The sequence below is a fragment of the Zalophus californianus genome, chromosome 10, assembly GCF_009762305.2.
Source record: "Zalophus californianus isolate mZalCal1 chromosome 10, mZalCal1.pri.v2, whole genome shotgun sequence".
In the NCBI taxonomy this organism is placed as follows: Eukaryota; Metazoa; Chordata; class Mammalia; order Carnivora; family Otariidae; genus Zalophus; species Zalophus californianus.
The window spans coordinates 23,739,039-23,758,909 of NC_045604.1; the positions used below are offsets into that span (position 1 = coordinate 23,739,039).

At 35.1% G+C, this 19,871-nt stretch overlaps 1 pseudogene; it reads left to right on the plus strand.

The window, feature by feature from the left end:
- The first annotated feature begins 19,459 nt into the window (after nucleotides 1–19,459).
- LOC113933812 lies at nucleotides 19,460–19,581 on the plus strand (annotated as a pseudogene).
- Nucleotides 19,582–19,871: the final 290 nt, after the last annotated feature.

The following is a 19,871-nucleotide window of genomic DNA, read 5'->3' on the forward strand; positions in this document are numbered from 1 at the left end:
ACATGAAAAAGTGCTCAACATCATTCGGCATCAGGGAAATCCAAATCAAAACCTCAATGAGATACCACCTCACACCAGTCAGAATGGCTAAAATTAACAAGTCAGGAAACAACAGATGTTGGCGGGGATGCGGAGAAAGAAGAACCCTCCTACACTGTTGGTGGGAATGCAAGCTGGTGCAACCACTCTGGAAAACAGTATTCAGGTTCCACAAACAGTTCAAAATAGAGCTACCATTCGATCCAGCAATTGCACGACTGGGTATTTACCCCAAAGATACAAATGTTGGGATCCGAAGGGGTACATGCACCCCAATGTTTATAGCAGCAATGTCCACAATAGCCAAACTGTGGAAAGAGCCAAGATGTCCATCGACAGATGAATGGATAAAGAAGATGTGGTGTATGTACACAATAGAATATTATGCAGCCATCCAAAGGAATGAGATCTTGCCATTTGCAACGACGTGGAATGGAACTGGAGGGTGTTATGCTGAGTGATATAAGTCAATCAGAGAAAGACATGTATCATATGACCTCACTGATATGAGGAATTCTTAATCTCAGGAAACAAACTGAGGGTTGCTGGAGTGGTGGGGGATGGGAGGGATGGGGTGGCTGGGTGATAGACATTGGGGAGGGTATGTGCTATGGTGAGCGCTGTGAATTGTGCAAGACTGTTGAATCACAGATCTATACTTCTGAAACAAATAATGCAACCTATGTTAAGAAAAAAGAAAAAGAAGAAGATAGCAGGAGGGGAAGAATGAAGGGGAGTAAGTCGGAGGGGGAGATGAACCATGAGAGACGATGGACTCTGAAAAACAAACTGAGCGTTCTAGAGGGGGGAGAGGGTGGGAGGATGGGTTAGCCTGGTGATCGGTATTAAAGAGGGCACAGTCTGTGTGGAGCACTGGGTGTTATGCACAAACAATGAATCATGGAACACTACATCAAAAACTAATGATGTAATGTATGGTGATTAACATAACAATAAAAAAATTAAAAAATAAAAAGCATCCTAGTACAATAGGGTTTAGAAAGCTTCCCTTAGCCAATGGGGGGTGGGGGATGGCGATGTTCCCAGATCCATCTCAGGGTACTGTTTAACATGTTGAAGTAAAAGCAAATCTTCACATCCCTTTGCTATAGAGGTTACAGGTAAAATGTGTTTTTTCTCATTGTTTGTTTTATACTGTATGGTTTTGTTTTGTTTCCCAATTTAGTTCTTGCTTTCTTATTAATGCTCCTTGATCAAGACCTGCAGTAATTAACCTACCCTTTGGATCTGGTTTAATTTTAATTAAACAATCCTCCAACTCTCAAAAAAAAAAAAATAGATGGTGATGGCTTGTTCAAAATAGCTTTGATATTTCAAAAACAATTCAGTTACAGAAGAAAATAATCTTATAAATATTGAAAATAAGAACACAAATTATATTTTCTACTGAAGAAATGCTTACTTGCCTATAAAATCCAAGAGAATTACATGAAAACTCATAGAATTAACAAAATAATTCATATAAATTTGATTAAAAAATCCTTAAAGATAGAATAAATTATTTTCTATATATGCCATATTTGACGAGTTAGAAATATAATGGACACAAATCTTATTCATAATAGCAATAAAAATATAAAATACCCAGGGAAAAACTTAACATTACATGGTTATATGTATAAAGTTATAATGTTATGCAGACAAAAAGAAGGCAAGCATAGGAATGAACACATATTCCTAAATTTCTCTGTCAAAGATTGATATTTGCTTAATTATTATATATATATATATAATTATTTATTTATTTATTTTTTTAACTTCAGCTATGTCAATTTAGCATTGCGAGGGGTTTCAGGGCAGGCCACCCAGAATGTGCCACAAAGCCCTACAGACCCAGGAAGAGCTTTTTACCTCCCCCTTAACTGCCTGAAAGAAGTTGGATAGGGGGCTGTTGCAAGCATACTATGAAGGCACACCCATGAGTTGTGTGTTTCTACAAATGTCAGCTTTATTCAATCATAATGCAAAGTTAATTTAATTGTAAGGCATGTTCAGGATTCCAAACTCAATGCCATGTCACTGTGCATCTAACTTGGCTTCATACACAAGTCACCCAAAGCAAAGCACAATACAAAGGTACACCACAAACAAGATACAGAAGGGGTAAGAAGTTAAGGAACCAAACATGAAGTCAGCTATGAGGCTGCGGTCCAGTTCTGGTCAGCTCTTGGTGAGTGCTGGTTATTATGTTCAAGCAGTGGATAGTCTGTTATGTTCGAAGATCAGCGAGACAGAGCCTTCAGTGGTAGTTGCCTTTTTGATGTGGTCAGATGTGAAAAGGGTCGGCATCTAGAGACTGACAGTTTGCTGCAAAAGTCTTCCCTTTTTAAAGGATCTCCTGGTTATCAGTTCTGGGTGTTGTCAGTTTGTGCTGGTTTTGGCAATATCTGGTCCTAGCTGCAATCCCTTTGGCTGCTTGACAAGAGTGAGTCCATCTTGCTCTCTACAAGTGTCTGTACCAGGAAGAGAGCAATTGCCAGAGATGACTTTTTACATCTGAAAAACTTATCTGCATGGCATGGCAAACATTTGTTTACCAAACATTTGCTCTTCCCATCTTCCTGTGAATTGTTTTCCTCTCCTTTGAAGTCCCAGACCCCTACACCCTTCTCCTTAGCTCAGGATGGCATGTAAGCCTCAATTGCTTCACTACTTGAGAACCTCCCAGGCCTTATGGGGCTCTGTGTGAACCAGACTAACGCCATCTTGGACAAATCTGTCATGATGACCTCTCTGTGACCTGAAGTCTTCTTAAGCACAGCCTTTGACTTCCCATATTCTTCTTTTTGTTTAACCATACCCTTCAGTATAACCTCAGAGCATAAGGTCCTTGATCTGCTCTTGTTGGTATGACTATGATACACATCTATTCTCAAATGTTCTCCCCTTGGGTAATCTCCAGGTCTGTACTTCCAGCCTCAGGGCTATAGAAGCAGGTCTTACAGAGGTGGGGTTGTGGAGGTCTCAACTTGTAGCCAGCCAAGATAGGTGTCTATACATCTCCTTAATAAACACTTTCCTGTCACGCTGGAGTAGTCATCCTTTTTGTTTGGTCTTGTGACTCCTTCGGCCTCGGGAGGTCAATCTGTACATACCTGCCAGTTCTCCTATTACAATAGGCCACCATTATTTTGTGTTAATTATATATTTTTTTAAAGATTTTATTTACTGACAGAGAAAGACACAGCCAGAGAGGGAACACAAGCAGAGGGAGCCGGAGAGGGAGAAGCAGGCTTCCCGCTGAGCAGGGAGCCCAACACGGGGCTCGAGCCCAGGACCCTGGGATCATGACCTGAGCCGAAGGCAGACTCTTAACGACTGAGCCACCAAGATGCCCCTATTCTGTGTTAATTATATATATTTTTATTTATGCATGTTCTAACAAAATGTGTACTTTTATTTTATGGGAACATTTAATTTTGTGTTTGTTTTATTTGATTATAGTTGACACAAAATGTTATATAAGTTTCAGATGTACAACATAGTAATTCAACTTCTCTATACATTATGCTATGCTCACCACAAATCTATCTACTATCTGTCCCATACAACACTATTAACAATACCATTGACTATATTCCCTACGTTGTACCTTTCATCCCTGTGACTTATTTATTCCCTAACTGGAAGCTTGTATCTCCCACTCCCTTCACTTCCTGTCTGTTATTTTTCACCTATTTTTTTTCCCATAGAACACGACTCTATTGCTATGTGTACATCTAATTCCCTTGCTTCTAATTGCTGAATAATAGTTCATGGTACACACCCACTGTTTTAGCTATCCATTCTCTGAAGATAGAAAGCCATATCATCTCCAAATCCCTGTGCTGCAAATAATGTTCAATGATCATAATTTTACATATCCCTTCTGGAACACTGGGGATTTTTTTGTGATATATGCCCTGTAATAGTATTGCTATATTATAAATATTTCTATACTTAATTTGCCTAAGTATTGGTAGATTGATTTCAAGAATAGAAGTTCTCTATACTTGGACAAGCCAGCAGCATATCAGGTTCTCATTCCCAGTATGCACCAACAATTGAATTTTTTACCTTCTAATTTTTACCAGTCTAATGTAGATATTAATTATATAACTTTATTTTAATTTGCATGTCTGAATATTAATTCTTTTGAACATGTATCTGACTCATTATTTAAGGGTTTCCTTTTATAAATTGCCTATCTTTATCATTTGCCTATTTTCCTCTTGAGTCTTTGTCCTCTTGTTAGTTTGCAGAAGTCTTTGTACATTCTAGCTATTAACCGTGTTTCACTTTTAAACATTGCAAGTATCGGGCGCCTGGGTGGCTCAGTTGGTTAAGCGACTGCCTTCGGCTCAGGTCATGATCCTGGAGTCCTGGGATCGAGTCCCACATCGGGCTCCCTGCTCAGTGGGGGGTCTGCTTCTCCCTCTAACCCTCTTCCCTCTCGTGCTTTCTATCTCTCATTCTCTCTCTCTCAAATAAATAAATAAAATCTTTAAAAAAAAAATAAACATTGCAAGTATCTTCTTAAATTTGTTATCTTTCTATTTACTTTGTAATATGCCTTATTAAACAGAAATATTCTATTTTATTATAATCTTATTAATAGTTTGCATTATGTTTTGTTTTGAAATTTCACATTTTAAACTTTATTTTACTGTGGTTAGAACACTTAATATGAGATCTGCTCTTTTAACAAATTATTAATGTATAATACAGTATTAATATCAGCATAATGTTATACAGAAGATCTATAAAATTATTCATCTTGCTTAACTGAAACTTTATGCCTTTTGGTTAGTAATTTTTTTTCCTCTCTCCTCAGCTTCTAGCAACCACCATTCCACAGTTGGGGTCTATGAACTAATTTGTATACTTCATATAAGTGGAATCATGCAATATCAGTCTTTCTGTAATTGGCTTATTTCACTGAATTTTTATTTAAGAAATCCTTCCTCATCCTAGGTCACAAAGATATTCTATATTTGTACATATGCACAGAATGTCCAAATAGGCCAAATTTCAGACCAATTAAACAGCCTCACAAGTAGGAAAGACTTAATACACATTTTTAACATTGTGGAAATGACCACTGTTCAAACCACATTTTTAACAATTTCATGCTTGAAAGAATAAAAATTTTAGGAATATTGATGGTGTGTAAAATAAATAAATAAATAGATAAATAAATAAATATAAATAAATAAATAAATGTTTAAAAAGGATAGTTTATATTTTCTATTGCAATATACCAAAAATCTTTACATTAAACATAAATCTTTTTCCAAGGCTTCAAGAAGTTTCATGAAGAACTTATAAATGCTCAAAGTTTGAACTATTATAAACCTTACAGAATTTTAATCTGCTAAAATTTATGTTGGGACCCAATGTCTATCTTTATAAACACATACTTTTATAGACATCTTATATAAAGTTCCCGAAATGTTTCAGGTGGAAGCATCTATCTCCTCTCTCTGCCTGCCACCCAAGTACAGGATATTATCCACCGCTATAATTCTTCTGAACAAGAGATTCTGTAACCAGTTGTTGCACCAATGTTTATAAAAGAACTGGGAGAATTTCTGTGGCCAGTTCATGTTTAATTTCTGCTTGTTAAATGTGAGTAACTAAGTCTAAACAATAAAGCTACTGAAGACAGCATGATGAAACCAAAAGATTACTTTATGTACAAGGAAAAATACTTATTTACACATAGTTTAGAGTATTTGATTTTCTCCGTATCAGGAGGAGTGGACCTTTTTTAATGCATCCCTAGGCTCTTTTAATAAATATATTCCTGAGCAACTTTTGGATGAAATAGTCATTCTTCTGAATTGCATTTTTACTGTTTCAATTTTCTAAAAATTTTCTTCTTTAAGGTAAATGACCATCTAGCAGAACATTAATAACAAAGAATTTCACATGTCACTCTCTTCATTGACTTGCAAATGCAATCATTCATGTTCTTTTTTGAGTGTAAAGCAATACAGTGCATGCGTTACAGACTACAATTCTCATCAAGCAGTTGTGTGAAGAGCTAGTTCTTTTTCTAATTCATATCTACAGTTAAAGACTACTATTGAAAAACACCATATTTCATGTGCAAGGTTAATCTTATCCTTCAACCAGAAAAAAATAATCTATCTTCCTAACTGAGGTGTAAGTAATAGAAGTAAAGTCAATCGAAGAGTCAATACCAGAAAAAGAAGAAAATCTAAATCCAAGAGTCAAAGTTTGAAGAATCAAATGACTTAACACAAATACACATGAATTTAAAACAATGGATAAAGGAAATAGAATTATTTCTAGGTTTTAAAAAAAGATTTAAACACCTTATGATTTTATATATTCCTTAGAGGACTACCTCCTCAACAGGATATATTAAGCTGGGAAAGCATCTGTGCATGTGTATCCTAATTTTGTGGCATATTTTTCAATTTCTTTGACCATATCTTAAAAATGAAATAGATCTATTAATAAAAGATTATGGTCAAAATTATAAGAAACAACCAAAATGTTTAGAAAAAAACAAATTTGGAGAATTTGACCAAAGCCTTCCAATTGTGGACCAATTAAAACCCTTTTTCATTTCATAACAGAGAATCAGAAAAAAAGGAGATAAAAATGATTAAAAAAACTTTATGCTTTATGTCCAGGACGAGTGATTTTATTATTGCTTGTTGTCATGATTTTTTAGATAAAATCCAGTGCTACTCAACCGTCAGTTAAGACCACGGCTATCACTAATGAAACATGCCCTGCTGGAGAAATAGTTAAAACAATATCATTTCAAAGGTGGCTCCAACTTTTGAGAAAGCTTTTGAGGAAAACAGAAAGGAATTGGAGGATTAACACACAAAAAAACAAAATCTACCAATACAGACTTACCAGTGGGTGTTTTTCTTTCCTGAACATTGCAGAGAACATTTTCTTAGGTTCAAATTCAGTTTAAATGAGTGATGATAAAGGATTATTGGAAAAAAAATGTGGATGTTTCTGTTTTTGTGCTGGTTTTATGAACTTCGGCTGTCACTTGTGCAGTTTGCTACCTCCAAAGCCTTCAAATTATGTCTTAAATTTTAATTTATGGGACGTTGAATTTAGGATTTGGTTGCAGTTTTTAACTGAGGGATATTTAAGTTTCTAATTTCAACTATTCATTTTTTTAAGATTTTATTTATTTATTTGACAGAGAGAGTACAAGCAGGGGGAACAGCAGAAGGAGAGGGAGAAGCAGACTCCCCCCTGAGCCCAGGAGACTGATGCGGGGCTCGATCCCAGGGCCCTGGGATCATGACCTGAGCCGAAGGCAGACACTTAATGACTTAGCTACCCAGGCATCCCTGTATTTTTTTTTTTTTTTTTACATAATAGTTCTATGGCTGGAATTTTGCTGTGTGCTGGTATTTATGTATCTTCTTTTATGGCTTGTTTTCTGAATCATTAAGTGTTACAATTATGGTTTATTTAGGTATAGCACTGCAGGAAAATAATATCACTTTTAGTATTTAAAATATACATTTTAATAAAAAGTCTTAGCATGGGTGAAATTTTTGAATTAGGCAACCAGTGTTCTTGATGCTAAATTTGCTTTCTTGAAAGGTTAGGAACATTTAGAAGTGCCACTGGTTGTTCAGGGCACACAGATACCATAAATCTCTTCTAAAGTGTGGCTTAGTACTCTGAAAAAAGCATCTATTCTCAAAGTCCAATACTTGCTCTCCTGATGAAATTTATATTCTGATGAGAGCAGAGCTAGTAAGCTTCTCAATTCTTTTTACTGTGCTAAAAGTAGAGAAAATATTACCAAAAGAAAGAATAAACAAAGCAGCCTTATGTTCAAGGTACAGATCAGTGAGGTAGAGGTGATGCCTGTCATATAAATAATCTGGCTCTCTGTCCAGGCAGGGCCTCAGGGTTGCAGACTGAGATATGGTTAAATTCTAGGATCTGTTTGTAGTATTTGCACATGCTTGAAGGAGTGTGACCCTGGTGGGAATGGCTCACATTAGCCAAATTCTCAGAAGACTGACATGTTGACCAAATGACAAATCATTAATGTATAAAGAAAAATGTAAAATGACAAATCATTAATGTATAAAGAGAAATGTAACGCTCAAGGAGAGTGTCACATTCATTTCCCTTAATCAAGACAGATACTCCCATGACAAAAATCTTCATGAAAAGCACAAAGAAGTTATAGTTTAGTAATGGTAGCAATTAGCACTTGTGACCAGAGGTGTCTGTGTCTGCTGAGTAGGGCTGTCCTAATGGACAAGACTGCAGACACAATTAAACATCTTTACTCTTTGAGTTTTATCTTTTTAAAGATACTCTGCTTATTCTTCCCTTTCTGTTTATATTCTTATTTTAGACAGGGCATATTATAATAAATTGAGAGGAGCCAAATTTAGTTAATTAAAATCTTACATAGAATCTCAATGTAGAGACTCCTGGGTGGCTCAGTCAGTTAAGCATCTGCCTTCGGCTCAGGTCATGATCCCAGGGTCCTGGGATCAAGTCCCACATTGGGCTCCTTTTGCTCAGTGGGGAGCCTGCTTCTCCCTCTACCCCTCCTCCACTTGTGCTCTCTCTCTCTCTCTCTCTCTCTCTCTCTCTGACAAATAAATAAATAAATAAAACCTTTTTAAAAAAGAATTATAAAAAAAGGATCTCAATGTATTGAGTGGCTGATCAAAGCAACACAACAGAATGGTTGAAATGGACTTGAAGTCCACTTTTCCTCTACCTCACAAGCTCTCCCACCCCACCTCTACCTAGAGAACTAGAGACCTCTGGGGTTTTGTAAACCAAGATTGGAAACTTCTGGGTTAAGGAGAAGCAGTATCCTCTAGCGGTCAGTGATAGAATCTTATTTGGCCAGAGTTTAAAGCTGGTGTTTCTTTGTTTATAAAATAATAACATATTCCTATATCATTTGGATGAGCTTGTTTACATTTTAGTAAAACAACTCTCAAATCTCAGTGATATGTAATCAAAAAAGCTTGTTTCTCATTCATATTCATGTTCTTCACAATTTCCCTACATTATTTTTGTCCTTCCTCAGGACTCATCCATTCTCTGGACATCACTAGAAACTTTGAAGGGAGGAAAGAGAACATGTGGGTGGACATGCAGGTTCTAGGAACTTCCAGCCAGAAGGAACATAGCTTTTTTTTTTTTCAAAGATTTTATTTATTTATTTGACAGAGAGAGAGCATAAATAGGCAGAGCAGTAGACAGAGAGAAAGGGAGAAGCAGGCTCCCCGCTGAGCAGAGAGCCCGACTATGGGCTCCATCCCAAGATCCTGGGATCATGACCCAAGCCGAAGGCAGACGCTTAACCGACTGAGCCATCCAGGCGCCCCCAGAAGGAACATTGCTTAATTCTGCTCACATGGTAGTGGCCACAGACACAAGGCCAAGGCTGATTTCAAGTGTGCTGGCTAGTGTAATATTGCTGCAGGGAAGGGTACACTACCTAATACTAACCTTTATCACCAACCTGAGAGGTGGTCAAGGAAACTACATTTACTACCATTTCCCAGTACAGTTTCAGTAAAATGTGACGTTTACTATGTTAATTCTTAACTTGATGTTAGATGTAGAGGGAAGGGTTTATGATCATTTTGGAACATTTCCCAGCAGTGCAGTTTTGTTTATCTTTTAATGATGGTCCAACAAGATGGGAGTGGAATGGACACAAGCCCCGCAGTATTAGAAAGAAGATACAGCTGTATTTCCTAAAGATTTCATTGTTCTACTGAGTTTTATTTTCTTGTTTTCCTTAAATATTAAATATGTTTATTCTTTCACTAGTCTTGAGGAGTTTACCAAACAATTTAACCAGAAGAAAACCTTAGGGATGATTAGAAACTTGCACTCAACAGAGACCTGGGTAAGTTGTCAAACATGGAATCCAAACATCTGATGTTGGAAAGACCATACTTTGCTCTTTCATAATCAGTCATCCTTAGTAGTGAGAATCCACTACTGGAGAGATGGAGCCTGGAGTCAGACTCTGCATTCAGCAGGGAGTCTGCTTGAGATTCTTTCTTTCCCTCTCCTTCTGTTCCTCCCCCCTCTCTCGCTCTCTCTCTCAAATAAATAAATACACATTAAAAAAAATTAGTTTTCACCTGGATTAGTATTTTCAAAATATGACCCAAAGAAGTATTTGACTTATCCTTTTTATGAGCTGTACAGGCCAAGAGAGTCCAGGGGTAAGAGAAATTCATGTCCCAGGTACCAGGGCACTTACCCTACTTCAGATGCAAAAGCTATACATGTTTTTATCTACATACTTCTATTTACAATTTTTAGGTTTTTATTTGAATAAAGACACCATGGCTAAAAACAAAATAAGTGAATGCCATTAACCTATATGATATAATGAACCCTAAGACAGATTTAATAGCATGATGATTAAGTCTGTAGTCGTTGAAGCTAGACTGATTGGGTTTATAAAAACAGGTCTGATATACCATAGATTCTTTTGCTTGGTTGGCCATTAATTTATCCAGAGAGATGGTAAACAAAGTTTATTTTCAAGTTTGTATATACCAAAATAAAGAACACACAAGAATGTTGTTTACTAAAATGTAAATTAGGTATTAGAGGAAACTTTGAAAAATAGTTAATTTCCAAATTAAGAGAAGTCCTCAAACTTAAACTAAAAAAATAGCAGGGTAGCATAAAGTGTTAATTGACATTACCAAATAGAAGTAATTTTCATGTAACAAAGGACAGTGGAAAGAATTTTAAGAAACTAACATTTCATCTGTTCCTGATTCAGGACTCTGAAGATGTGTTTTGTTTTGGGTGATTTTATATTTTTGTTTTTGTTTTGCACTATCAAAAAGTTTGTGGTAATTATGCTACTAGAGATAAATTATTTTTTAAAAAAATTCTTGTTTTGTATCCTGTGACCAACTGATAGCTTCTTATTAAAGAAAAATAGTTTGGAATTGATTCTATTTCTTCAGAAATAGAATCTCTAAAATTTATTTTTGCCCTGTAAATTCAAGATAAGTTCTAGCTCAGTCTGAAGGTTTAATAGCAACTTCTACAACTTTCACGGTTTAAAAAATTTATAAGAAATGCTTTTAAAATACAATCCAGTATAATTTATAAATATTCAATACATTTGGGAGGAATGACAACATGCTGGACTTGAGAAGATACCCCTAGATTTCTAGTTTCTGTTTAGTATATAGAAAGTTAAAAAGGGCATCACTCCTACCAATCACCAAGAAAAAAAACCCATAATCTGTAAAAATCCATACTTTTTTAGCCGATTCAAAAGCGAAGGTCCCTCAGCCCAATAAAGACACACTAAAAGAACCCTAGCAAACAACACACTTAATGGTGGAAGATTGAACGTTTTCCCCTGATACCAATGAGAAGTCAAGTATATTCACTCCCATCACTCACCTTCCGTATTTTTACTGAAGTTTTAACCAGTGCACTAAGGCAAGAGATCAAAGGATCTCTGAAAAATACCCAACACTATACATTCATTTTGGGTTGGAACTCTAAGGGGAAGGTGGAAAATAAACATTACAGGAAGGTCTAAAGAATTCCAGAGTAGAAGGAATAGTTTCTTGACTTCCTACAGTGTAGCCATAGAAACTATCAATCTTGAAAGAAATCTGAGTTCCACATGACATGTAAGGAGTAGAGCCATAATGTATGTGAACTGTCTAGACAGGTATATCTGTGGGCAGCCTCAGATGACCAGCAAAAGCAGTAAGTGTTAAGGAATCAAACAAGATGAGGTATAGCAGAGCTGAGGCCAGGGAGGAAAGAGGCACATGTGGTTATCAATATTGCTGGACACTTGAGTATTCCAATTCTCCCTTTAGGTTTAGAGTAAGATTGTAATTCCTCACTACTTGTACCCAGATGGGGCCATGAGACTACTTCTGGCCAATGAGCTGTGAGTGAAAAGGATATGTTCTATGTGTAGAATGAGCACTTAGTTGCCAGTGTGAGACTCTCCAGAATACTTGTTTTCCCTCTACCATGGCTAACAGCAACATTTCAGATAGTGACTTCTCTGTTATCCTGGGTACCAGAGAAAGGATAATGACAACGTTAGGCAGAATTCCAGGGTCACCCTTGATGTATAAGTAGTATAAGTATATATAAATATATGGTACAAATATATTTAAGTAGTATAAGCAGAAATGAAGGCATTGAGATTATGAGGTTGTGTGTTACTCCAAATATCCTGGGTAATCTTGACCCAGATAGCAACAAAAGCACTAATTTCAGGACAACATGTACCACTAAACATATAATTCATACCTGGGATATAATAATAGAGAAATCATACCCAAATTCTGAGTTTAAATGAGAGGAGACTACATTGTTTGGAAGGATATCACTAAAGTTGTTAGACTTTAGAAATCAAGTACAAGTTTATTTATGGATATATATTAATTAAAAATAACTAATATAATGAATTAAAAATACCAATTTTGTAATATCAGAAATGACAGTGAGTACGTATATGTCCTTAGGTCTTACAAAAAACGTTTTGGACAATTCTGAGACTTATATTAGTTGTGTTATCCTTATAACTCTATGATACTTCTTGTGATTCTCATACCATAGTATCTGAAATCATGTTTACCAAATGCTAATTAACATTTTTGACAGTGAGATTTATTTATTTTTTTAAGATTTATTTATTCATTTTAGAGAGAGAGAGAAAGAGAGAAAGTGGGGTGGGGGGTTGGAAGGGGCAAAGGGAGAGGGAGAGAGAATCCCAAGCAGACTCTGCACTGAGTGCAGAGCCTGATGTAGGGCTCAGTCTCACAACCCTGAGATCATGACCTGAGTGGAAACCAAGAGTTGGATGCTTAACCAACTGCACCAACCCAGGCAGCCCAAAAGTGAGATTTAAAATAATGCTTTATTCTTTGCATTTTTGTCTATCATATGGGTTTATTTTTACCTTCAAAATAAGCATTTATCATTAGAATAAAAATTCTAACATTACAATTTAAAAATGTCACTCATAATCCAATATGAAGAGTGTTTTTCTCTAAGAGAAGGTTGAATGTCCTTATCCAAAATCCATAATCAGAAAGGTCAAGCAAAATTAGTAATTGCATTTGTATTTACAAGATGTTAAACAATTACTCACAGGTAAGCTAATTTTAGCATCTTTGTACGATGTTGAGATTAATCCCTTTCTTAAATGTGTCATGTAGATTGTTGTCCGCTGATTGTGCAATTGAACACTTTAATCACTTCTTTTTCGTTATTGAAGGAAGAGTTGGAAATGAGCTTTTGAGAAGTCTAAATTTAGAGACACTAAGTTTTATCTGTAACATTAGAATATTTTTGTAAAATCATCATACCCCTCTGCACCAAAAACAAGTAGTTTACATTAATGGATTAAATAAGGCCAAATTAAAACTAACCTATTATCTTCAAAGTTGCTAAGAAACTAGATCTTAATTGTTCTTGCCACAAAAAAAGACATGATAATTGCATGAGGTGTTAGCTAATCATTCTATGGTGGTTATCACATAGCAAGACATAAATGTATTAAATCAACAAATTGCACACCTTAAATTCACACAATACTATATGTCAATTATATCTCAATTAGAAAAACACAGGAAAGGCAACACACACACACACACGCATAGTTCATCTACAATTGCAGTTCAGCTACTGGTTCTAAATTGCTCCAAAATATTGCCATCATGCTAAAATAAAGCCTCATACCCATTAAACAGTTGTTCTCTATTTACCCCTCACCCTAGTCCCTGACACCACCCATCTGCTTTTTGTCTCTATGTTTTTACATATTCTGGATGTTTCATATAAATGGAATCTTATGAAATGTGACTTTTTGTGTCTCGCCACTTTGACTTGGCATAATGTTTTCTAAGTTCATCCATGTTTTAGCATGAAGCAGTATTTAATTCCTTTTATGACTGAATAACATTCGATTCTATGTCCATCCATTCATTGACACATGGGTTGTTTCTGCATTGACATTTTGGCTAGTGGATAGTGCTGCTGTGAGCATCAGTGAACAGGCATTTCTTTGAGCCCTTGTTTTCAGTGCTTTGGGTTGTATTGCTAGGAGTAGATTCGCTGGAATCATATGGTAATTCTATGTTTAACTTTTTGAGGAATTGCCAAACTATTTTTGATAGCAACAGAACAATTTTTCATTCCCACTAGCAGTGCACAGGGATTCCTATTTTCCTGCATACTTGCCGAAACCTGTTATTTTCCATTCTTTTGATTATAGCCATCTTAGTGGGTGTTTCACCTGAAAGTTTTACTTTACAATCTCACCTTTTATCTCTTATTTTATAAATTCCATCTTTTCTTGAGAGCAAAAAGTAGGTACTATGCAAAATCATATTTCCTATGGCAGTTTTCTTCAAAGTATTTTCTTCTTCTTAGGGTTGTTTAGAATTAAACTGAGGAAACTAGGGAGAGAATATTTGCTATGGGCTGTCCCAAAGGGGCAACTCATACCTACATAATTTACTCAGTGTGGTAAAGCTGACATTCCAAGAATTACCTTTATATATAAATATTTTTTTTCCTTCTAATCAGCCCCCTCTAAGGGTATACAATGACACTGGTGTTCCCTGCTGAATGCCATATTAGGCATGTGGGAGACTCAGTATCAAGGGTAAGCCAGGTCCCTAGAGGCTGCCTGGTTTCTGTATTTGCAGTTGCTCTTGTAATCTTTGCATAACTAGTTATGAATGTTTTGGATCTGCAGCAGCAGAAGGCAACCCATATGCCTCTGTCCCCATTCTTTGATCTATTCTTTGCATTCTTTTGTTTTGTTTTGTTTAAATTCCAGTATTGTTAACATACAGTGTTATATTAGATTCAGGTGTATGATATAGTGATTCAACACTTCCATACTTTACTCAGTGCTCATCATAAGTGTACTCTTAATCCCCTTCACCTGTTTTATTCAATACCCTCCCTTTCCACCTCCCCTCTCCTAACCATTTGTTCTCTGTAGTTAAGAGTCTGTTTTTTGTTTTTTGGGTTTTTTTTGCTTCGTTCATTTGTTTGGTTTCTTAAGTTCCACATAGGAGTGAAATCATATGGTATTTGTCTTTTTCTGACTTATTTTACTTAGCACTATACCCTCTGGATTGATCCATGTTGTTGCAAATAGCAAGATTTCATTCTTTTTTATGGTTGAGTAATATTCTATTGTACATATATACCACTCTTTATCCATTCATCTTTCAGTGAACACTTGGGTTGCTTCCATTATTTGGTTATTGTAAATAATGCTGCAATAAATGTAAGGGTACATATATCTTTTCAAATTAGTGTTTTCATATTCTTTGGGTAAATACTCAGTAATAGAATTACTGGCTCATATAGTAATTCTATTTTTAATTTTTTTGAGGAACCGTCATACTGTTTTCCACAGTGGGTGTATCAGTTTGTGTTTCCGCAAAGAGTGCACCAGTGTTCCTTTTTCTCCACAAACTCACTAACATTTGTTGTTTCCTGTGTTTCTGATTTTAGTCTTCCAGACAGGTGGGAGGTGATATCTCATTGTAGTTTGGATTTGCATTTCCCTGATGATGAGCATCTTGTCATGTGTCTGGTGGCAATCTATATGTCTTCTTTGGAGAAATGTCTGTTCATGTCTTCTGCCCATTTTTTAGTTGGATTATTTGGTTTGGGGATGTTGAGTTACATAAGTTTTTATATATTTTAGATACTACGTCTTTATCATATTTGTTTTAATGACTATTAAACATGTGACTCTTCAAGCATTTGTATGAAAATTGAGGGAGCATAATGTATGTGCAATATTTAGTACAGTACCTAACACATTATACATACTAAAATAGTATTAGTAATAATGCTAATGCTCATAATCACTACACTGCTATAAAATAAATAGCCTATGGTTAATATTATCTATATTCCAAATTTAAAACATAGCACATGGATTATCACCATATACGGCTTTAACAATTAATACAGTACAAAATTATATTCACAGATGTGTGTGTGTCTGGGTGTCTTGCCTGCCGTGACAGTGATAGAAGGTATAGAGCATTACATGGCCTTTAGTTTCCAGATTCCCCTGTTGAATCACAACTTGTTTTCCCAAAATCCTATCTAGATAGCTTAGAACTGAGAAAGTTTTTGAAAAGCTGACAGATGAGAGGATTCTGAGGGTTTGCAGTTTTACAGTTTTATAAAATGTTCTTCATTGATCTATTGGGAACAGTTGCAGCAGGAAGTTGATGAGAGTGGTTGGAATCCACTTAGAAAGGCTGTATGCATGTTAGGGACAAGAGCACTAGATTGGTAGTCAGGAGGCTCTGGAATGAATCCCAAATCTGTCACTTTATATATCCAAATTTTGGCAATTATCAGCATCTTAAGCTCCAACTTTCTCACTTTGACTTAAGGGAAAAAAATGCTTGCTTTACAATATTGTTGAACAAAAAGCTAATTTAAAATATGAGACATTTATAAGGAGACACATATTTGTGGTAGTCAACAAATGTTCACTCTATTTTTTTAATATCAAAATAGGTCAACAGGACCCTGATTTTAGTGGTTGGGTTTTTTGTTTTACTTCAATTTGTTAGAAACAATACCTATAATAAATCATGCTTCTTTAAAGATCAATGCCAGTTATTTATAGTTCCATAAAAGATCCATCCCTTAGAAAACATCAATTTCTCCCCACTTTCTCTAATATTAACCAGTAATTTAGATGGAAGATTTTGATTATTGACTCAATCTCCTTACTCATTATTGGTTGGTTCAGATTTATTCTTTCATGATTCAGTCTTGGTAGGTTGTAAAAGAATAAAATACTTAGGAATAAACTTAACTAAAGAGGTAAGATATTTGTACACCAAACACTTCAAAATACTTATGAAAAAATTAAATATACAAATATATTCAAATGCACCCCATATTCATGGATTGAAAGACTTAATATTGTTAAAATGTACCTACTACTCAAAGGAAACGACAGATTCAATGTTATCTCCAACAAAATCCCAATGGCTTTTTTTACAAATACAGAAAAAAAAATCCTAAAATTTATATGGAACCCCAAAAGACCCAAGATAGCCAAAGTAATCATAAGAAAGAACAAAACTAGAGGCATAAGATTTCCTGACCTAAAACTATATCACAAAGTTACAATAATTTAAAAAAATATGTTACTGACATAAATATAGACATATAGACCACTGGAATAGAACAAAGAGCCCAGAAATAAACCCACATGTCTATGATCAACTCACCTTTGACAAGGGTGTCAACACACAGTGAGCAAAGGACAATTTCTTCAACAAATGGTGAAGGATTCAAGGATATTTACATGCAAAAGAATAAAGTTGGATCCTTAACTTACTCTATACACAAAATCTACTCAAATTAGATTACAGATTTAAATGGAGACTTGAAACTCTAAAACTTCTAGAAGAAATCACCAGGAAAGTTTCTTGACACTGGTCATGGCAATGATTTCTTGCATATGACATCAAAAGCACAGGCAATAATAGTAAAAATAGACAAATGGGACTACTTTAAACTGAAAACTTTTGCACAATAAATGGAATAAGCAACAGAGTGAAAAGGTAACCTACATATGTTTGCAAATCATTTATCTAATATGGACTTAATACTTATATAAGAAACTCCTACAATGCAATAGCAAAAAAAAAAATTCCAAAAAACCTAATAAAACGTGGGCAAAATATCTAGATAGATATTTTTCAAAAAAATACATACAAATGGCTGCCAAGTATATGAAAAGATGCTCAACATCACTCAGAGAAATGCAAATCAAAGCCACAATGCGGTATCATCACACACCTGTTAGAATGGCTATTATCAAAAAACAAAATAAAATAAATGTTAATGATGATGTAGAGAAATTTGAATACTTGTACATTGTTGGTGAGAACATAAAATGGTGCAGTTATTATGGAAAATAGTGTGGAATTTCCTCAAAAAATTAAAGATAGAACTGCCATGTGACCCAGCAATCCCACTTCTAGGTATTTACCCAAAAGAATTGAAATCAGGATCTCGAAATGCTATTTGCACTCCCTTATTCATTGCAGCATTGTTCACAACAACCAAGATGTGGAAACAACCTAAACATCCATCAACAGATAAATGGATAAAGAAGATGTGATACATACATATAGTGGAATATTAGTTTTTCTTAAAAAAGGAAAATTCTTTCATTTAAGAAACATGGATGAATTTGGAGGATATTATGTTAAGTGGAACAAGCCTGTCTCAGAAGGACAAATACTGCATGATTTCACTTTTATGAGCTATCTACTATGGTCACATTCATAGAACTAGAGAATAGAATGGTGGGTACCAGAGATTGGGGTGGGGGGAGATAGGGAGTTGTGCTCATGGGTGTAAAGTTTCAGTTATGCAATATGAGTAAGTTGTAGAGATCTGCTGTACAACATGTGCCTATAGCTAACAATGCAGTGTTGTGCACTTAAAAATTTAAAAGCTTAGATCTCCTGTTAAGTGCTCTTATCTCAAACACACACACGAAAGCAACAAAGCAACACAAGGAAATCTTTAGAGATAGATAGATGGAGGTGATAAATATGTTTCTTACCTTGATTACAGTGATGATTTCATGGATGTATGTAAATGTCCAAATTCATCAAACTGTATTCTTTAAACACGTGAGGGTTTTTTTGCGTATCAATTATTCCTCAATAAAAGTATTTTAAAAATCTGAACAAATGGAACTTTGGTGACCAAATAAAATCACAAGTTTAAATCCTTCCAATTTTGTAACTAGCACACGAAAAACAAGGTAAGACCAATTCACTTGCAGTGAAACAGGCACATTCTTGGCTATTTAAGGAAAAAGAAAAGGAAAATCTAACACAGCAAAAACAGTGGTTATAGTTTTATGTTTATAATAGTGCTCTCATTTTTTATACTTTAGCTTGCAAGCAAGGAACAAAGAAAACGTTAACTTGTGTGGGGAAAAAAATCATATCATGCCAAGAGATGATTATTTTAGAAAGAGGGTTATCATTACTATAGTTTACATTCTTAACCTCAAATAGCATTAGCGATCTACAAATCTTTCAGGATCTTGAAGCCAAACTTCACACAAAAGCATCATTTTTAAACAAAAGTTGTGGCCTAGGAAGTTGTTTTTACAACTTCAGCAACTACTTAGAAGCAAATTTTGACCACAAATCTAGTTTTTCAGGTTCTAGTTCCGGTTCCACAGATTGTATTATCAACCACCAGAATATACTGAATCGAATAACACGATATTTGTTAATGCTAAAGAAATGTGATCCTTTTATCAAACCAAGAGATCGCAATACATTGATACCTGTTCCCTTGGTCAAAAAATACCTCTATTAGCTTTGCACAGTGGCAGTATCGTAGCTAATGAGGTTTATCCGAGGCGCGAATATTGCTAATTGAAAAAATACCTCTATTAAAAAAAACAATTTATAATAGAAACTTACACAATATCTATTGTTTCCATTTATTATTTAAAGCATAAATGTTTCTCATTATTTTGATATTATTTCTTAGATTTCTGCAAAACAAAATGTAACAAAGCATGCAATGGATTAACAACATAAAAGCACATGAGAATAGATGTTCATTAGTTTAAATTTTGATTCCATGCCTAAATTTTTATAAGTGCACATTACACTTGTGTGCACTGAAATAGCCAGTAGCTAGATTATTCAGAGTAACAGAATTCCAAATCGTCCCTAAAATAAATCAACCCACCTATGCAAATGTAAAGTTCTTGAGATAAG